Source organism: Lithobates pipiens, unplaced genomic scaffold (genome assembly GCF_037356315.1).
Source record: "Lithobates pipiens isolate NorthernLeopardFrog02 unplaced genomic scaffold, aLitPip1_a1.2 Scaffold_16, whole genome shotgun sequence".
NCBI classification, from domain to species: Eukaryota; Metazoa; Chordata; class Amphibia; order Anura; family Ranidae; genus Lithobates; species Lithobates pipiens.
The window spans coordinates 441,093,954-441,115,312 of NW_027507748.1; the positions used below are offsets into that span (position 1 = coordinate 441,093,954).

Here is a 21,359-nt window from a genome sequence, read left to right on the forward strand (position 1 = left end):
ACTGACTACCAATGTAAGGGCGCACGCTGAGCAGTGACTAACAATATAAGGGCGCACACTAAGCACTGAGCACCAATGTAAGGGTGCACACTGATCACTGACTACCAATGTAAGGGTGCACGCTGAGCAGTGACTAACAATATAAGGGCGCACACTAAGCACTGAGCACCAATGTAAGGGTGCATTCTGAGCACTGACCACCAATGTAAGGGTGCACTCTGAGCACTGACCACCAATGTAAGGGTGCACGCTGAGCACTGACCACCAATGTAAGGGTGCACTCTGAGTACTGACCACCAATGTAAGGGTGCACTCTAAACACAGACCACTAATGTAAAGGTTCATGCTCAGCACTGACTACCAATGTAAGGGCACACTCTGAGCACTGACCACCAATGTAAGGGTGCACGCTGAGCACTGACCACCAATGTAAGGGTGCATTCTGAGCACTGACCACCAATGAAAGGGTGCACTCTGAGTACTGACCACCAATGTAAGGGTGCACTCTAAACACTGACCACTAATGTAAAGGTTCATGCTCAGCACTGACTACCAATGTAAGGGCACACACTGAGCACTGACTACCAATGTAAGGGTGCACGCTGAGCACTGACTACCAATGTAAGGGTACACGCTGAGCAGTGACTACCAATGTAAGGGTACACGCTGAGCAGTGACTACCAATGTAAGGGTGCACACTGATCACTGACTACCAATGTAAGGGTGCACGCTGAGCAGTGACTAACAATGTAAGGGCGCACACTAAGCACTGAGCACCAATGTAAGGGTGCATTCTGAGCACTGACCACCAATGTAAGGGTGCATTCTGAGCACTGACCACCAATGTAAGGGTGCACGCTGAGCACTGACCACCAATGTAAGGGTGCACACTGAGCATTAACTACCAATGTAAGGGCACACACTGAGCACTGACCACCAATATAAGGGTGCACACTGAGCACTGACCACCAATGAAAGAATGCATGCTGAGCACTGACTTCCAATGTAAGGGTGCATGCTGAGCACTGGCTACCAATGTAAGGGTGCACGCTGAGCACTGGCTACCAATGTAAGGGTGCACACTGAGCACTGACTACCAATGTAAGGGTGCACGCTGAGCACTGGCTACCAATGTAAGGGTGCACACTGAGCACTGACTACCAGTGTAAGCTTGCACACTGAGCACTGACTACCAATGTAAGGGTGCATACTGAGCACTGACTATCAATGTAAGCTTGCACGCTGAGCACTGACTACCAATGTAAGGGTGCACGCTGAACACTGAATACCAATTTAAGGGTGCACACTGAGCACTGACTACCAATGTAAGGGTGCATACTGAGCACTGACTATCAATGTAAGCTTGCACGCTGAGCACTGACTACCAATGTAAGGGTGCACGCTGAACACTGAATACCAATTTAAGGGTGCACACTGAGCACTGACTACCAATGTAAGGGTGCACGCTGAACACTGAATACCAATTTAAGGGTGCACACTGAGCACTGACTACCAATGTAAGGGTGCACGCTGAGCACTGACCACCAATGTAAGGGTGCACACTGAGCATTGACTACCAATGTAAGGGCACACACTGAGCACTGACCACCAATATAAGGGTGCACACTGAGCACTGACCACCAATGAAAGAATGCACGCTGAGCACTGACTACCAATGTAAGGGTGCATGCTGAGCACTGACTATCACTGTAAGGGTGCACGCTGAGCACTGACTACCAATGTAAGGGTGCACGCTGAGCACTGACTACCAATGTAAGGGTGCACGCTGAGCACTGACTACCAATGTAAGGGTGCACATTGAGCACTGACTACCAGTGTAAGCTTGCACACTGAGCACTGACTACCAATGTAAGGGTGCACACTGAGCACTGACTACCAATGTAAGGGTGCATACTGAGCACTGACTATCAATGTAAGGGTTCATACTGAGCACTGACTATCAATGTAAGCTTGCACGCTGAGCACTGACTACCAATGTAAGGGTGCACGCTGAACACTGAATACCAATTTAAGGGTGCACACTGAGCACTGACTACCAATGTAAGGGTGCACACTGAGCACTGACTACCAATGTAAGGGTGCATACTGAGCACTGACTACCAATGTAAGGGTGCACACTGAGCACTGACTACCAATGTAAGCTTGCACACTGAGCACTGACTACCAATGTAAGGGTGCATACTGAGCACTGACTATCAATGTAAGCTTGCACGCTGAGCACTGACTACCAATGTAAGGGTGCACGCTGAACACTGAATACCAATTTAAGGGTGCACACTGAGCACTGATTACCAATGTAAGGGTGCACACTGAGCACTGACTACCAATGTAAGGGTGCACACTGAGCACTGACTACCAATGTAAGGGTGCATACTGAGCACTGACTACCAATGTAAGCTTGCACACTGAGCACTGACTACCAATGTAAGGGTGCATACTGAGCACTTACTACCAATTTAAGAGTGCACACTGAGCACTGACTATCAATGTAAGGGCACACACTGAGCACTGACTACCAATGTAAGGGTGCACGCTGAGCACTGACTACCAATGTAAGGGTACACGCTGAGCAGTGACTACCAATGTAAGGGTGCACACTGATCACTGACTACCAATGTAAGGGTGCACACTGAGCAGTGACTAACAATGTAAGGGCGCACACTAAGCACTGAGCACCAATGTAAGGGTGCATTCTAAGCACTGACCACCAATGTAAGGGTGCATTCTGAACACTGACTACCAATGTAAGGGTGCACGCTGAGCACTGACCACCAATGTAAGGGTCCACGCTGAGTACTGACCACTAATGTAAGGGTGCACACTGAATACTGACCACAAATGTAAGGGTGCACACTGAGTACTAAGCACCAGTGTAATGCCCCATACACGTGGTCGGACATACCAACAACAAAATCCATTGGATTTTTTCCAACGGATTTTGCCTCAAACTTGTCTTGCATACACACGGTCACACAAAGTTGTCGGAAAATCCAATTGTTCAGAACGAGGTGACGTAAACCAAGTACGTCGGGGCTATAAATGGGCCAGTAAGGGTGCATACTGAGCACTGACTATCAATGTAAGGGTGCACGCTGAACACTGAATACCAATTTAAGGGTGCACACTGAGCACTGACTACCAATGTAAGGGTGCACGCTGAGCACTGACCACCAATGTAAGGGTGCAGGCTGAGCACTGACCACCAATGTAAGGGTGCACACTGAGCATTGACTACCAATGTAAGGGCACACACGGAGCACTGACCACCAATATAAGGGTGCACACTGAGCACTGACCACCAATGAAAGAATGCACGCTGAGCACTGACTACCAATGTAAGGGTGCATGCTGAGCACTGACTATCACTGTAAGGGTGCACGTTGAGCACTGACTACCAATGTAAGGGTGCACGCTGAGCACTGACTACCAATGTAAGGGTGCACACTGAGCACTGACTACCAGTGTAAGCTTGCACACTGAGCACTGACTACCAATGTAAGGGTGCACACTGAGCACTGACTACCAATGTAAGGGTGCATACTGAGCACTGACTATCAATGTAAGGGTGCATGCTGAGCACTGACTATCACTGTAAGGGTGCACACTGAGCACTGACTACCAATGTAAGGGTGCATACTGAGCACTGACTATCAATGTAAGGGTGCATACTGAGCACTGACTATCAATGTAAGCTTGCACGCTGAGCACTGACTACCAATGTAAGGGTGCACGCTGAACACTGAATACCAATTTAAGGGTGCACACTGAGCACTGACTACCAATGTAAGGGTGCACACTGAGCACTGACTACCAATGTAAGGGTGCATACTGAGCACTGACTACCAATGTAAGGGTGCACACTGAGCACTGACTACCAATGTAAGCTTGCACACTGAGCACTGACTACCAATGTAAGGGTGCACACTGAGCACTGACTATCAATGTAAGGGTGCACGCTGAGCACTGACTACCAATGTAAGGGTGCACGCTGAACACTGAATACCAATTTAAGGGTGCACACTGAGCACTGATTACCAATGTAAGGGTGCACACTGAGCACTGACTACCAATGTAAGGGTGCACACTGAGCACTGACTACCAATGTAAGGGTGCATACTGAGCACTGACTACCAATGTAAGCTTGCACACTGAGCACTGACTACCAATGTAAGGGTGCATACTGAGCACTTACTACCAATTTAAGAGTGCACACTGAGCACTGACTATCAATGTAAGGGCACACACTGAGCACTGACTACCAATGTAAGGGTGCACGCTGAGCACTGACTACCAATGTAAGGGTACACGCTGAGCAGTGACTACCAATGTAAGGGTGCACACTGATCACTGACTACCAATGTAAGGGTGCACGCTGAGCACTGACTAACAATGTAAGGGCGCACACTAAGCACTGAGCACCAATGTAAGGGTGCATTCTAAGCACTGACCAGCAATGTAAGGGTGCATTCTGAACACTGACTACCAATGTAAGGGTGCACGCTGAGCACTGACCACCAATGTAAGGGTGCACACTGAGCACTGACTACCAATGTAAGGGTGCACACTGAGCACTGACCACCAATGAAAGAATGCACGCTGAGCACTGACTACCAATGTAAGGGTGCATGCTGAGCACTGACTATCACTGTAAGGGTGCACGCTGAGCACTGACTACCAATGTAAGGGTGCACACTGAGCACTGATTACCAGTGTAAGCTTGCACACTGAGCACTGACTACCAATGTAAGGGTGCATACTGAGCACTGACTATCAATGTAAGCTTGCACGCTGAGCACTGACTACCAATGTAAGGGTGCACGCTGAGCACTGACTACCAATGTAAGGGTGCACGCTGAGCACTGACTACCAATGTAAGGGTGCACACTGAGCACTGACTACCAGTGTAAGCTTGCACACTGAGCACTGACTACCAATGTAAGGGTGCACACTGAGCACTGACTACCAATGTAAGGGTGCATACTGAGCACTGACTATCAATGTAAGGGTGCATACTGAGCACTGACTACCAGTGTAAGCTTGCACACTGAGCACTGACTACCAATGTAAGGGTGCACACTGAGCACTGACTACCAATGTAAGGGTGCATACTGAGCACTGACTATCAATGTAAGCTTGCACGCTGAGCACTGACTACCAATGTAAGCTTGCACGCTGAGCACTGACTACCAATGTAAGGGTGCACGCTGAGCACTGACTACCAATGTAAGGGTGCACACTGAGCACTGACTACCAGTGTAAGCTTGCACACTGAGCACTGACTACCAATGTAAGGGTGCACACTGAGCACTGACTACCAATGTAAGGGTGCATACTGAGCACTGACTATCAATGTAAGGGTGCACGCTGAGCACTGACTACCAATGTAAGGGTGCACGCTGAACACTGAATACCAATTTAAGGGTGCACACTGAGCACTGATTACCAATGTAAGGGTGCACACTGAGCACTGACTACCAATGTAAGGGTGCACACTGAGCACTGACTACCAATGTAAGGGTGCATACTGAGCACTGACTACCAATGTAAGCTTGCACACTGAGCACTGACTACCAATGTAAGGGTGCATACTGAGCACTTACTACCAATTTAAGAGTGCACACTGAGCACTGACTATCAATGTAAGGGCACACACTGAGCACTGACTATCAATGTAAGGGCACACACTGAGCACTGACTACCAATGTAAGGGTGCACGCTGAGCACTGACTACCAATGTAAGGGTACACGCTGAGCAGTGACTACCAATGTAAGGGTGCACACTGAGCACTGACTACCAATGTAAGGGTGCACGCTGAGCAGTGACTAACAATGTAAGGGCGCACACTAAGCACTGAGCACCAATGTAAGGGTGCATTCTAAGCACTGACCACCAATGTAAGGGTGCATTCTGAACACTGACTACCAATGTAAGGGTGCACGCTGAGCACTGACCACCAATGTAAGGGTGCACACTGAGCACTGACTACCAATGTAAGGGTGCACACTGAGCACTGACCACCAATGAAAGAATGCACGCTGAGCACTGACTACCAATGTAAGGGTGCATGCTGAGCACTGACTATCACTGTAAGGGTGCACGCTGAGCACTGACTACCAATGTAAGGGTGCACACTGAGCACTGATTACCAGTGTAAGCTTGCACACTGAGCACTGACTACCAATGTAAGGGTGCACACTGAGCACTGATTACCAGTGTAAGCTTGCACACTGAGCACTGACTACCAATGTAAGGGTGCATACTGAGCACTGACTATCAATGTAAGCTTGCACGCTGAGCACTGACTACCAATGTAAGGGTGCACGCTGAACACTGAATACCAATTTAAGGGTGCACACTGAGCACTGACTACCAATGTAAGGGTGCACGCTGAGCACTGACCACCAATGTAAGGGTGCACGCTAAGCACTGACCACCAATGTAAGGGTGCACACTGAGCATTGACTACCAATGTAAGGGCACACACTGAGCACTGACCACCAATATAAGGGTGCACACTGAGCACTGACCACCAATGAAAGAATGCACGCTGAGCACTGACTACCAATGTAAGGGTGCATGCTGAGCACTGACTATCACTGTAAGGGTGCACTCTGAGCACTGACTACCAATGTAAGGGTGCACGCTGAGCACTGACTACCAATGTAAGGGTGCACAATGAGCACTGACTACCAGTGTAAGCTTGCACACTGAGCACTGACTACCAATGTAAGGGTGCATACTGAGCACTGACTACCAATGTAAGCTTGCACACTGAGCACTGACTACCAGTGTAAGCTTGCACACTGAGCACTGACTACCAATGTAAGGGTGCATACTGAGCACTGACTATCAATGTAAGCTTGCACGCTGAGCACTGACTACCAATGTAAGGGTGCACGCTGAACACTGAATACCAATTTAAGGGTGCACACTGAGCACTGACTACCAATGTAAGGGTGCACACTGAGCACTGACTACCAATGTAAGGGTGCATACTGAGCACTGACTACCAATGTAAGCTTGCACACTGAGCACTGACTACCAATGTAAGGGTGCATACTGAGCACTGACTACCAATTTAAGAGTGCACACTGAGCACTGACTATCAATGTAAGGGTGCACACTGAGCACTGACCACCAATGTAAGGGTGCACACTGAGCACTGACTACCAATGTAAGGGTGCACAGTGAGCACTGACTACCAATGTAAGGGTGCACAGTGAGCACTGACTACCAATGTAAGGGTGCACAGTGAGCACTGACTACCAATGTAAGGGTGCACACTGAGCACTGACCACCAATGCAAGGGTGCACACTGAGCGCTGACTACCAATGTAAGAATGCACGCACACATACCTTTTCGCAAACTCAAAAGGTGTAATTTTGTTTTTTGCTGAAAGTAATGGCTTTCTTCTTGCCACTCTGCCATAAAGCCCAACTCTATGGAGCGTACGGCCTATTGTCGTCCTTTGTACAGATACTCCAGTCTCTGCTGTGGAACTCTGCAGCTCATCCAGGGTTACCTTAGGTCTCTGTGCTGCCTTTCTGATTAATGCCCTCCTTGCCCGGTCCATGAGTTTTTGTGTGCGGCTGTCTCTTGGCAGGTTTGCTGTTGTGCCATGTTCTTTCCATTTGGTTATGATAGATTTGATGGTACTCCTAGGGATCATCAAAGATTTGGATATTTTTTTATAACCTAACCCTGACTTGTACTTCTTAACAACATGTAGCCAAGAGGGGAGAATACTTTTGCAAGGCACTGTATGTATACAGCAAGAAGACTCAGACTCTAGGTATGATATAGCCATGCCCAACAGGGCCGGATTTTCCACAAGCCACTGTAGGCATGTGCCTACAGGCTCCTTTCTTAGAGGGGCATCTGCCCCGTCTGTATATGTTTTTTTTTCCTCTCACGTTTGTTTTTCTTCTATAAACTGGGGATCTGCATCCCGATGACAGATAGCCTACGAACAGGTACCTGCGGCCCCATCAATCTCCACCTTCTAGATGCCTAGTCCTTCTCTCTCCTCCCCAAGTCTCCTCTGCTGCACCTTCTAGCTGCCGGTCCTTCTCACCCCTCCAGCCTGCTCCGCCATGCCTTCTCTCTCCCCTCCAGCCTCCTCCACAGTGCCTTTAGCTGCCGGTCCTTTGCTCTCATGAGCGTAACACACTCCTGATCCCTGCATTCTAAACATAACGCACTCCTGATCCCTTAATTCTGTGCGGAACACACTCCTGATCCCTGCATTCTGAGTGCAACGCACTCCTGATCTCTGCATTCTGAGCATAATGCATTCTTGATCCCTGCATCTGACGCACTCCTGATCCCTGCATTCTGCACATAAGACACACCTTAACCCTGCATTCTGAGCATAACACACTCCTTGACCCTGCATTCTGAGCATAACGCATTCCTGATGCCTGCATTCTGAGCGTGACACGCTCCTTAAAGAGGAAGTAAACCCTCCTTCAAAAAAAATCGAAAAACACCCTGCAAGATAAAGGCATAATGAGCTAGTATGCATGGCATACTAGCTCATTATGAATTACTTACCGGAGAACGAATCCCCCGCAGCCATCCTCGTCTCCCCCTCTGGCTGCTGACATGTCACCCGGTGCTTGTTTCCGGGTATCACGGCTCCGATGCTGTGATTGGCTGGAGCCACGATGACGTCACTCCCGCCCATGCTCCTTAACCCTGCATTCTGAGCATAACACGCTCCCGATCCCTACATTCTGAGCATAACACGCTCCTTAACCCTGCATTCTGAGCATAACACGCTCCTTAACCCTGCATTCTGAGCATAACACGCTCCTGATCCCTGCATTCTGAGAGCAACACAGTCCTGAATCCCTGCATTCTGAGCGTAATACTCTCCTTAACCTTGCATTCTGAACATAGCACACTCCTTAACCCTGCCTTCTGAGCGCAACACACTCCTGATCCCTGCATTTTGAGCATAACGCACTCCTGATCCCTACATTTTGGGCGTAACACGCTCCTTGAACCTGAACTCTGAGCATAACGGATTCCTGATTTCTGCATTATGAGCATGACACACTCCTTAACCCTGCATTCTGAGTGTAACGCACTTCTGATCCTGGATTCTGAGTGTAATGCACTCCTAATCCCTGCATTCTGATCATAACACGCTCCTTAACTCTGCATTCTGAGCATAACACGCTCTTTAACCCTGCATTCTGAGCATAACACACTCCTGATCCCTGCATTCTGAGCATAACGCACTCCTGATCCCTGCATTCTGAGCATAACGCACTCCTGATCCCTGCATTCTGAGCATAAAACACTCCTGATCCCTGCATTCTGAGCATAACGCACTCCTGATCCCTGCATTCTGAGCATAACGCACTCCTGATGCCTACATTCTGAGCGTAACGCACTCCTGATCCCTGCATCTTGTAATACTTATTTTATTTCTGTTTTGAGTAAAAATATTTCATCAAGAAAAAAAAAAGGTCAGTCTTACAGTACTGTCTTTTTTTGATGGGTGGGGGTCTGCTTCAATTATCTGCCTATAGGATCCTGAAACATAAATCCCACTAATCATCTTGGTACTGTATGCATGCCAGAGAATTCCTTTTTTCAGTATGCCACTGGGTGCCTCAGCTTTTTTACAATCCTAGCAACACCCCTAAAGGTGGCTAAATGAATAGAAAGTAAGCATTTATTCTGTACAGTCTGCTCCTCTTGAATCCTCAGTAACTGAAAAAAATGGAGGTCCCCACGGATAAACTCTCTTTCTAAACATGTTAATTGCCTGGCTGTAATGCTGGCCTTCTGTCCTAAGTTTTTTTTGTGTCACTAACCTGGATTAATAATGCAGGTAAAATCTTTCAACTTTCCTCATTTGCATAATTCTTTTATCAGAAGAACAGTCTGACAACGACTTTTTCAGAATGAGGTCAGCATTGGCAGTCCTTATACTTCTGCCATAAATGGTTTCATTTGCTTTGCTCATGCAGTGTAAAGGAACAGGTTCACTTTAATGTCACCATCCCCAGGAACATACCCACCTTTCCTTCCTTCCCCTGTTATTCTGTTCATCCTCAGGCACAAAGAAAATATCTGGTACCTCTGGGTAGAGGAACAGGTGAAACACCTCCATCCCTCCCATGAAACAACATTGGTGATTGGCCCAGTGTTGTCATATTGGGTAGGAAGACAGTCCTCAATTGTGTATAAGCAGCCGAACCAAGTGGAGAGGAAAAGAAGCTAGGATGTGTATGTGCTGCTGAGAGGGGGGCAGTAAAGAAAACCTGTGCCCTGCATGAGTAGTGTATGGGTTTGCTTTTAAAGTTAAAGCTGAATTGACCATCCCTACATACAATGCAGGAGTATTGGTCCTGCACTATACTTGATAATGTCAATGTGTGACTGCCAGTCAGGGCACCTTTGAGAAAAGACTTTGGGGGACTGATCGCACACCATGGAGAAAGCAAAGTATAAGGTACTACACCTTATTTCTCTGCCCGTAGACTTAAAGAGAATTTATCACTTGCAGTGTGAGAAAGGGGGTGGAAGAGGACAAGCCTCTGCGACTCTGGGGTAGGGTGACCACACTTCCCATCTTCCATTCAGGGACACCCCGTTCCCAAAAATCAGCTTGTGCTGTAACGAATCACAGCGCAGCTGGGGCGGCGGGTGTGTGGTCTACAAAGAAGCACTGATCACACCCCCAAAAAAGGCCACCGCATAGCCACTTACTCACTGACAGTACTTATCTTCGCCGGCCGAGACCGTTTTACCTTGTCCCAACGCTGGCTCTACACTGCCCTGCTGCGATTAGACACAAGAGGCAAGAGTTATGATTTCTCCAATCACAAGTAGGGGTCAGGAGATTGTGCCTGTCCAGACATTCCCGACCAGGACAAGTACTGTCAGTGAGGTGATGTGGTGGCCTTTTTTGGGAGCATCAGATTGGCCTGGGGGGGGGGGGGGGGCTGTGTCAGTTTCATTCTAAGGACTGTATTGAAGGTGATCGGGACCCAGAACAGATCTGCAAAATGCGGGACTGTTCCGGGCAATCCGGGACACGTGGTCACCCTACTCTGGGGGTGATTGAAGTTGGGGTGGTTTTGTTGTCTTCAAGGGAGGGGGATGTAGCACTGTCTAGAGGTAAACAGTGCACAGGAGTTACTAAGGTAAGAGCAGTTTATTCCAAAAAGTGTTTCTTTTTGTCCTGATTTACGGATATACAGTATAAAACAGAGGCAAACAGGAATTCAGGCTATGAGAACATTTTATCCTCTAAAAGGGTTTTGAAAGGAAACATACGATGGCTGTGGTCAGTTAAATAATACTCTTTAATAAATGATCCCCTGAATGTCTCATTAAAATATTCCTAATACAAATACTACTCGAAATGAGTAATTCCATCACCCCTTTGTGATATTGTACAGTTATTACTCTTTTCAAGGTTAACCCCTAGTCAAAGAAACGTTAAACACACATTCAGCATATATACATACCCATGCACAAAGATTATTCACAGCTAGAAAAGATTCCAAACATAGCATAGCTTAAAAATACTGATCATTAAATATAAATATAGTAGATATCCTAAATACCAGTGTGATCCAATAAACTCCCTACACGCACCTCCCAATTGTTCATCTTTTGGACGCAAAGTCCACCTTAAATCCCCTTTCCTTCACAACTACAACTCATTTATGTATTTAAATACAATTTTTATGTTGCTCTTTTCAAAGAAGAATAAATAGTATTGTTCCCCATCCAAGTAATCAGTCAAATGTTCATGGGTATTATGGAAGATAAACAGGCCATAATTCCCTATGTGGGTGGTCTTGCCAGCCAACTCCCGCCCAACAAGCAGCCAGGTGGAAAATTGTCAATGGAACAGTGGCTTCATCCAATCAGATGCAGTCAGTGTTTGGGAATTCTGATAGGTGCCAGCTACAGCTGTCAGAATACAATAGTGGCACTAGGAGATCCCTCCATCTTTATCTAACGGTATTTATCTCACATTGTTTTCCTATAGTGAGATTTCTGGGTGTAGTTCTCACTATCTACCACTTCAGCTGTGGAAGGTTTACCCCCTTCATGACCAGGCCATTTTTTGCGATATGGCACTGCGTTATTTTAACTGACAATTGCATGTTCATGTAACGCTGTACCCAAATAAAATTGATGTCTTTTCTTTCCCCACAAATAGAGCTTTCTTTCGGTGCTATAAACAAAAACAGAACCAGTTTAAAAAAAAATATATATATATATATATATATATATATATATATTATTTTTTTTTTTTTTTTTTTTTTACTTTCTGCTATAAAACACATCCCATAAAAAAATCTAATTTCTTCATAAATTTAGGCCAATATGTATTCTGCAACATATTTTTGGTAAAAAAAAAATCCCAATAAGCATATATTAATTGGTTTGCGCCAAAGTTTTAGTGTCTACAAACTATGGGATATATTTATGGAATTTTTATTTATTTATTTGCTTGTGTCACGAACGATGGGCGGGTACTAGCAGACATCAAGTCTGCCGGACCCACTGATTGGCTCCCGCTGTGTCTAATCAGACCCGGAAGTGCAGGATTATGTACTAGGTACGTGATCCTCCAGCCCAGGCGAGCTGTCTTGCTGCTGTATATACAGTTTGCGGTCAGTAAGCGCTTAAAGCGGAGGTCCACCCTAAAGTGGACCTTCCGCTCATGGGAACCCTCCCCCCCTCCGGCGCCACAATTGGCACCTTTCAGGGGGGAGGGGGGTGCAGATACCTGTACAGTACAGGTATCTGCACCCACTTCCGGGATAGCTCTCTGCGGAAAGGGGCGTAGATTACGCCCCTTTCTGCAAGTGCCCTGCTGCCTGCTGGGAAACACACAGATCCCAGAGGCAGGGGGGACTGTCCTTATTGCGCAGCGCGACTCGCGCATGCGCAGTAGGGAACCGGGAAATGAAGCCGAAAGGCTCCATTTCCTGATTCCCATACCCAAGATGGCGGCGGCAGGACCCGAGAGACGATCTAGAGATCGGCTTCGGGTGCCGACATCGCGGGCACGCTGGACAGGTAAGTGTCACTATTTTAAAAGTCAGCAGCTGCAGTATTTGTAGCTGTTGGCTTTTAAAAAAAAAAAAATGCGGAGTCCCGGCGGACTCCCGCTTTAAAGAAGTTGTAAAGGCAGAAGGTTTTTTTTATCTTAATGCATTCTATGCATTAAGATAAAAACTTCTGTGTGTAGCAGCCTCCCTAGCACCCCCTAATATTTACCTGAACCCCATCTCTGTCCAGTGCTGTCCACGAGTCCCTTGGCCATCTGGGACTCTCCTCCTGATTGGCTGAGACACAGCAGCGACACCATTGGCTCCCACAGCTTTCAATCAAAATCAGTTGGCCAATCAGGAGAGAAAGGGGACTAAATGGCAGCTCTGAATGGACACAAATAGCTGTGACTTGGCTCAGGTTTCCCATAGCAAGCTGCTTTCTGTGGGGACATGCAATAGGAGGGAGGGGCCAGGAGCGCAGAAGAGGGACCCGATAAGAGGAGGATCCAGGCTGCTCTGTGCAAATTCGCTGCAACAGGGCAGGTAATATGACATGTTTGCTATTTACCCATGAAGAAACCGGCTTGGGTGAGCCTGGCGCTGGATCCCTGGACAGGTGAGTGTCTCTTTATTCATAGTCAGCAGTTTTTGTAGCTGCTGACTTTTTATTTTTGTACATCTGACTGAAGCTCCCCTTTAACTGGAATTATGTGTTCTGTCTTTTACGGGAAGTCAGGTATTGCACCAGCGTGTCCTCTGCCATGGACTCCAGACACCATCTTGGGGGAGCCTGTGTCTGATTGGAAACAGAGCTCTCTCTAAATTTGGGTGATTATTTTACATCTATAGAATATTGTTATACAGAGACTCTGCTGTACCATTTGGTGAGCAGTGTGGGGAAAGTAGGTAGGGACAGAGATAAAGAGAGATAGGCGAAGCTTAGGGACAGGTTCCTGTGGAGAAGGGACTATCTAAGGACTGTAACCCATCTGCCAGGATACCGGTCTGGTCCTAGTTGCTAATGTTGATTCTGGAAAAATGTTAATCATTTTACCACTGCTGATTAAAGGGCACAATAAAGCAAAGCTTTAGGCCCCTGTCACATTGAGGCACTTTTCAGGCCCTTTAATGCAAAAAAAAAGCACCTGAAAAGCTCTCAAAACACAATTTCCATTACAATCAATGAATACTTTCACACTGGGACCATGTGGTGGCGGGGCATTGAAAAAACTTTAGCAAGCAGCATCTTTGGAGCGCTAAAAAAAGTGCCTCAAAAGTGCCCCTCTCCATCAAAATGAATGGGAAGCGCTTGAAAAGGGCCTGAAAAGCTCATGAAAAGTGATTCAAAAGCGCCTCACACTGGTTCTTTTTAGTCATGTGACCTTCAAAAAAGCACATCACTAATGCCTCAAAAGTGTTTGAAAAGCGCCTCTTATGCATTTTAGGAGCAGTTTTCAAGGGCCTCCAAAATATAGATTCCATTTGTTTATATGGGGGTGAGTGTCCATGTTGTGTGCATGGTTGTGCTAATGCGCACCCACATCACATTTCGGCCAGTGCGCGCGCCTGCGCGTGCTTGCACATGGACACATTCTACATACCCCTCATATGGATAAATAATATATCATTACCACTATGGGTTCTCTTTCCATATCATTCATATAGCATTCATATCACATTCCTATAATGTTATTTTCGACTGTTTTAACATCCTGTGTATCAAATCTATTAATCTTTAATCTTATTTAATCTTCCTAAATTATTACTAGCATCACTATGTTTATTGACTGCAAATTAATTCCCACTATATTCTTTCACAGGACCATTATAGTCTTAAGACACTATATAAATCCCTCATATAGAAACAATCCCAAGTAATAACATTAATTATAGCGCATAGTCAATCTTTTGTATTATAATTATATATATATATATATATATATATATTTTATGTTTTAATCAGTTTTTTACTTTTTTATCATGTCATATTGTATTCCCAAAACCCTCCTAATCCATTCACCAATGAATCTTTTGATTGACTGATTGATTAATCATTAATCCCATCTTCATCCATTATCTTATTATGCTTTTTGATTCATGTCTCTTTGAGTGTTTTGTCTGTGTACATATGTGCCCTTCCTTTACACATAACGTTTCAAATGGTTTGTACATTGTTATGCCCAACCCCCACCCCGCGGCTTCCCTGGTGTGTGTAGTTCTAAAAGGGGGATGGTCCTGTGATCCGATTGGCCCGCCTGCCTTGCCAGCTCTATTTACCACACCTAAGATGGCTGACGACCTTGCCTGATGAAGGAGCATGCATGCTATGAAGGCGTGCATGTCACAGCCTCCTCCCCCAGAGCCCAGGGACCTCCTGTATGATGACTTCCTCCAGTGCCCTTCACATCTAGCCCGGGACACCGGAAACCACTGGCGCCACCGAGCAAGATCCCACAGCACTGCCTGGATACCGTTCTGGAGCCCTGTTGGCCATCTGCTGCTCATAAAGATGTGCATGCTTTTATCTTATTTCCAGTGTTATTAATATTGCTGCACTTAGATTGGCGCTGCTTGTCTGTCTTTTGTATGTGTAATGTATGCTGCTTTAACTGGGCATCAAGTTGTTTTCATGCCCTGCTTAGCAGGGCATGAAAAAACAACTAGATCCCTTGTCACTGAACACAGTTCTATGCTGTTTACACACACAGGGCTGTAGTCTGTGAGACTCAGAGCCAATCGCCTGGTGCCAGCGGTCAATCACTGGCCTGGGACCTAGTGATCGGCATGTGCTGTGAGGAATCCTGATGTAAAGGAGGAACTCTGATGTTTAGGAGGTGGCTTCTGATGTGAAAAGGGGGGCTCCTTTAAGCCACCTCAGTATTCAGCACATTTTAGCCACGCCCATTTTTGCCACATCATGCTACACATGTCTTCTCTATCACTAGGTGTCCCTCGTTCTCAAGTTCTAAAGTTGGGAGGTATGTGAATGTACCAAGTTGATCAATCAACCTGAGAACAACCAGCTTGCCAAATTATACTTGCAATTATTGCTAGCAGCTGCTATAGCCTCCAGCAATAATCACTGTTTTCTCCCAGCAAGGAGGGCTTCCCCCGTTGGGAGAATACAATGTCTCAGCAGGAAGGATTCGCTGTCAGCACTGCCTGTGTTGATGGGGGAAATGTGCAAATTTATTTTTTGCAACCCCTGAAAATGTGATATAATTTAAATGGGAGTTTCCAGGAATTAGAGTCAGGGAGCTGAGCCACATACCCATACACACACACACACAAAAGCTGCTGATTTCACCCTGACCAGAAGCAGAGACTATTAGGCAAGTATTCCTATTTTTGAATTGTTTAACTGCAGCTGCCCAAAGATTTTTAAGTGTGTTTTAAAATCATGGTGAAAAGCCTTATCTCTTTCATATTGTTATTATCTCACATGCACATTGCCAGATAAATAAGTTTGTGCTACTGTATGTATATAGGTCACCTTCCAGTATATTAGAATGGACGCCTGTTTATTGAAATAGATTTTATATGCAGCTTTGGTTACTTTAGTTAACCCTGTCCCTTCTGGTTTGGGATTTTATAGTTAGTTTCAGCTCAGGGCTTTAAAAACCAGCATAGGTTAGAGGCAGGTTAGGCATCCATTTTTTGTAGTTAGAAGCCCAGTTGCAAGACAGATTAGAAACTTCTAGAGACTAAGACACAGCCTAGATAGGCAAACTCTGAGTTCCAGTGCCACAGGGTGGTTTCTGCTGTAAAGAAGCTGCATTCCAGGTTGGTTGGACAATGGTTGGAGGGTCTCCCCATATTCACAGATCCTGTCTTGAGGTCTCTGACACAAAGACACATCAAAATCATCCTCAGGAGCCCCTGTAACCGAACTTTGCTGCAATATTCATCTGGAGTTATCTTTATTAATGACTATATGTATATACCCAGGTATATGTGCACAGCTTCACTGGGACTCTTGTTTGGCTCTTTGCTGATAATATCTGTTTGTACATTGGATGTATGTACTATTATTAATCTCTTTTATTTTTTTTAAAGCTTGCATTATTTTCATACTAGTGTGCATCTATGTATTTATTGTTAATGTTATATTATGGTTGCAGTAGTTCCTCTGCTCTCATTTACTTTATTTAGATTTCTGGTTAGTTTTCCAGGACTGGAATACCCTCTATTCACAGAGGCCTTGTATTGGGTGGAGAAACTGCCAACTTTTTGAATGTCAAAACTTGCACATGAATGTTTAGAGACTGATCAGGGCAGCTAAACAGTGTGCGAATGGTAACCACTGACTTCGTATGGAGCCTGATAGCAAACACTCCTTTTATTTGCCTATCCCAAGCCAATTACCGGATTACCACAAATCTGCTAGGTATCAGTTTGTGAACTCTCACAGTCAAGCTACATTTTTGTGTTTCTTTTATATAGCATTATAGTTTCCATAAATAACTACATATATTGTTATGGTATGTTACAGTAGTGTACTCTGAAAATTAAAGAAAAGTGTAATGTGTATTTTGAATAACTGAGTGGTAGGTATGCATGTTTAGTTCTAATAGTTCTGAAAAAAAAAAAAAAAACATTCCTTTAAATTTCTCATATTTGAATTTACATGATTAAGTTATAAGAGGCTGAAAAGAAAACGAAAATTAAAAACCATGCTAAAATAGTTGGAGAAAAATTATACCTAATATTACTTTAGTTATCTTTTTAATGTTTAAGAAGCAGCAATATATGTTTTATTGGCCTGGCACATCTTACCTCTGTTGTACTTTATATATTATTGCAACATATTAAAGTTAAAACAATGTTACCTTGTTCTTCTTCTTTGATTCTTGGAAACATTTAACATGACTAATGTTGCTTTATAGCATGCAATAAATTAGTACCGTACTTTATATTCTGTATGTATGGAACACTCTGCACAAAAATAGTGTCAGGTATATCATAGCAGCTATCTGATTTGGCTCAATGATCATATTGGATTTTTTTTTTTTTGTTAGTTATCTATTGTACCACATTAAGCATACCAGTGAGAGGATAAGCTAGCCCCAGCTTATTTATAGCTTGTATAGTATAGCAAAACAGTAAATGTACGAATCTCATAAATAAAGTTTTGGTGGTTGGGTGAGCAAAACCAAAATTGCTACCTGGTTGATTTTCATAATATGGTACCATATCCCAAATCATTCAAGTTTATTTAATCAAGCAAAGAAGGCAGTATGAAACAGTACAAATAAAAACTGGCACAATAAAAAATTTGTAATGAAGTCAAATTCTATATATCGCTGATCTAATCAATTAACTAAAATTTGAGTTACTGCTATAGCTTTCTGTATTGTTTGGAATGAGCAGTTGGGCATTAATTGTGATCATGTGCACTATTCTATGCACAATACAAACCCCATGGTTCATAATCAATTTTGGAGTAAGCAAGAGATGGTGGCTAAGAGAAGAAGAATTAATTTGGCCACCCTCTAACAGGCAGTCAGACCCCAGCACCAAAAAAAAAAAAAAAAAATGAAAAAAAAGAAAGGAATTTGGAGATTTGGAGGAGGTTGAGAGCAATGCAAAATATATTATTTCAGTAAAGAATATATATATTTTTTTTTAAACTAGAGTTTAATGTCACTTTAATGCAAGAGGAAAATCAAGTATACTCCATATTAAAAGCTGTTTTGTTTCAAATAATTTGTTCTTTGAACAGGAGACAATATCCTGACATCTGAAAACCTGGTAGATGTTATAAGGTTCTAACAATTGGGTACCACTCACCTGCTGTGTGCTGGGTCACTTCTCCTAGCAGACTGAGGGAGAGAAAATAACTACTGCAGAGTTTTGATGGTCGGCATTACTTCAACAATGACACTGGTAATAGGGAGGATGACATTCTTCTGCCCGTTGAGCTATTAATACTGTATCTTTTGTGCAAGATAAGGGATGCAAACACCTCAGTGTCACCATCCTTTTAAGGCATCAAAGCTGCAGACATTTAATAAGACATCTAAAACAATGTGATACTGCAGATCAAGGAAAGAATTACCACTACACACATGGTTTCTCAATTCTGATTCTAAGAGCTGCACAGAAGTTTGGATTTTGACCTAACTTAATCATTTTGCTAGACTGCAAAAAATTGTAAATTGCTGGAAAGTTAAGTTTTCTAACTTTTTGGATTTGCCTGGGCTTATTAAAGCAGATAAAGTGTATTGAAGAAACACTTCATACAAAATGGAAAGTTAAAGGAAAGAAGGCAGCTATTGTCTAACTTTTATGATGACCCAATGGCTTCAAAATATTGGGGCACTAACCCAGAACAAGTATGCAGATAAGATAATGTGACCAGGAGTGGATTCATGTCTACTGTTCCTGTAGCCCAGCTGTCTTGTGGTGCCTCCTCCACCTGTTCAATGGCTAGTCAAATATCAATCTAACTATATCCGATATCACAGTAACACAAGTCATATTAAAACAGAATTTAACATTGTAAAAATAGTTTTTTTTTTTTTTTTTTTTTAAGTCCCTTGTGAGCTTTATGCCATAATATACTGGTATGCACATCATATTAACACATTATGGCAGACTTGCTTGGCAGGCAATCCCTTCCAACGCTGTGGTGTCAGCAGTCTCAGTAGTAATGGGGGAATCCATCTTCTACCAGTCTTCTTTCTGGGTTCAGATTATTTGGCCGCATGAATGGCTGGGCCGTAATGACGTAACTCCCACATATGTACAACATGAGTCACAGAGAGGTGCCTGTGCTTGGCTTAGGTTACATTAACACTGACAAGCAAAGAGAAGCAGTAATGACAGAACAGACCAATAGGGTCTTTTCTGTCATACAAATCCTGCCAGTTGGGAGTTTATTTTATTTTTGGAGAGTTTAATTCCACTTTAAAGTGGGGGCAGAAGCTAAAGAAAACATTCCATGAGTTTTGTATGCACATATCGAGTGAAAGAGCCCTTACAACAGCTTTTCTCAACCTCCTCCCCTAGAGAAACCCTTAAAATAATTTTCAGGGATTGTCAGCAGGATAAATTGCACCCCTACAGACAACTAAAAAGAGCATTAGTGTAATGCTGCTGGCATTGCCAAGTGGCTTTGGCCCTGGAACTATACAAGCACCATCGGATGGGAGGTCAATCAGCCACAGCTCAATGAACTTCTAGCAACATCTGATGGAACCCTGGTTGAGAATGATTGCCTTAGAGAGTTGTCATAGAAACAGCTGTTTCTATTAGAAGGTTTTTCCTCAGCTTTTGCTTCGATGACAACTCAAAATTTTTAGGAATATTTTACTAGCAGCAATCTTTTTTCTTTTTTATTTATATATTCTTTATTCGGTTTTTCTTTTTTCATACAAAAGCAGTCTGTTACAAACTAATATGATACTAGCAGCAATCTTTCAGTGGCTGTTGGGTTTATTGGGTTGATTTAGTAAAGATAAATAAGCTGTTCACTTTGCAGTGGAAGTTGCACTTTGCAAGCATATTTGCCCCAGAGCTTAGTGAATACAGTGAAGTTTTACTTTGCTAAAAATATCCAATAACGTGAAAGGAAGACAAGCATTTTTGCTTGCACATAATTGGATGATGGAAGTCAGCGGAGCTTCACCTAATTCACTAAGCCCTGGGGCAAATTCCCTTGTAAAATGAACAGCCTAGTTGCCTTTAGTAAATCAAAACCATAGACTCCATCTCACAAGCTCACTCTGATAGTGAGGGGTGTCTGCCTTAGGGTTGTTGATATACTGGGGTTGATTTACTAAAACTGGGGAGTGCAAAATCTGGTATAGCTCTGCATAGGAACTGATCAGCTTCTGTTTTTTATTGTCAAAGCCTAATTAAACAGGCTGAAATTAGAAGCTGATTGGTTAACATGCGCAGCTGTAACAGATTTTGCACTCTCCAGTTTTAGTAAATCAACCCATTGTGTTTCAAAGACACAGAAAATGATGTGCTTCTATGATTATTACACTTGACCATCTAGATCAGTGGTCATCAACCCTGTCTTCAGGGCCCACTAAGAGGCCAGGTTTGCAAGATAACTGAAATACATCACAGGTGATATCATTTTCTGCTCAGTGATTGCAGTATTTTAGACTCCATCTCCCCAAGGTAATACTTAAAACCTAGCCTGTTAGTGGGCCCTGAGGACAAGGTCGATGACCACTGATCTAGATGGATTGACCATCTATCTAGGGTAATCAGGACCCTGTGGGGTGCATGTTTTGTTTAAATTTTATTTTACATATGTTATTATAGATACATTTTCATAAAGGTTTGT

At 44.2% G+C, this 21,359-nt stretch overlaps 1 protein-coding gene across 1 annotated transcript in view; it reads right to left on the bottom strand.

Annotated features, from left to right (window-relative positions):
• The window catches only part of FHL2 (four and a half LIM domains 2), a 136,769-nt gene extending 117,796 nt beyond the window's left edge, over positions 1 to 18,973 (bottom strand). Inside the window, exon 1 of the mRNA XM_077482683.1 lies at positions 18,848 to 18,973. The gene's annotated coding sequence lies outside the window, so the exon portion shown is untranslated. The remainder of the gene's footprint in view (positions 1 to 18,847) is intronic.
• Positions 18,974 to 21,359: the final 2,386 nt, after the last annotated feature.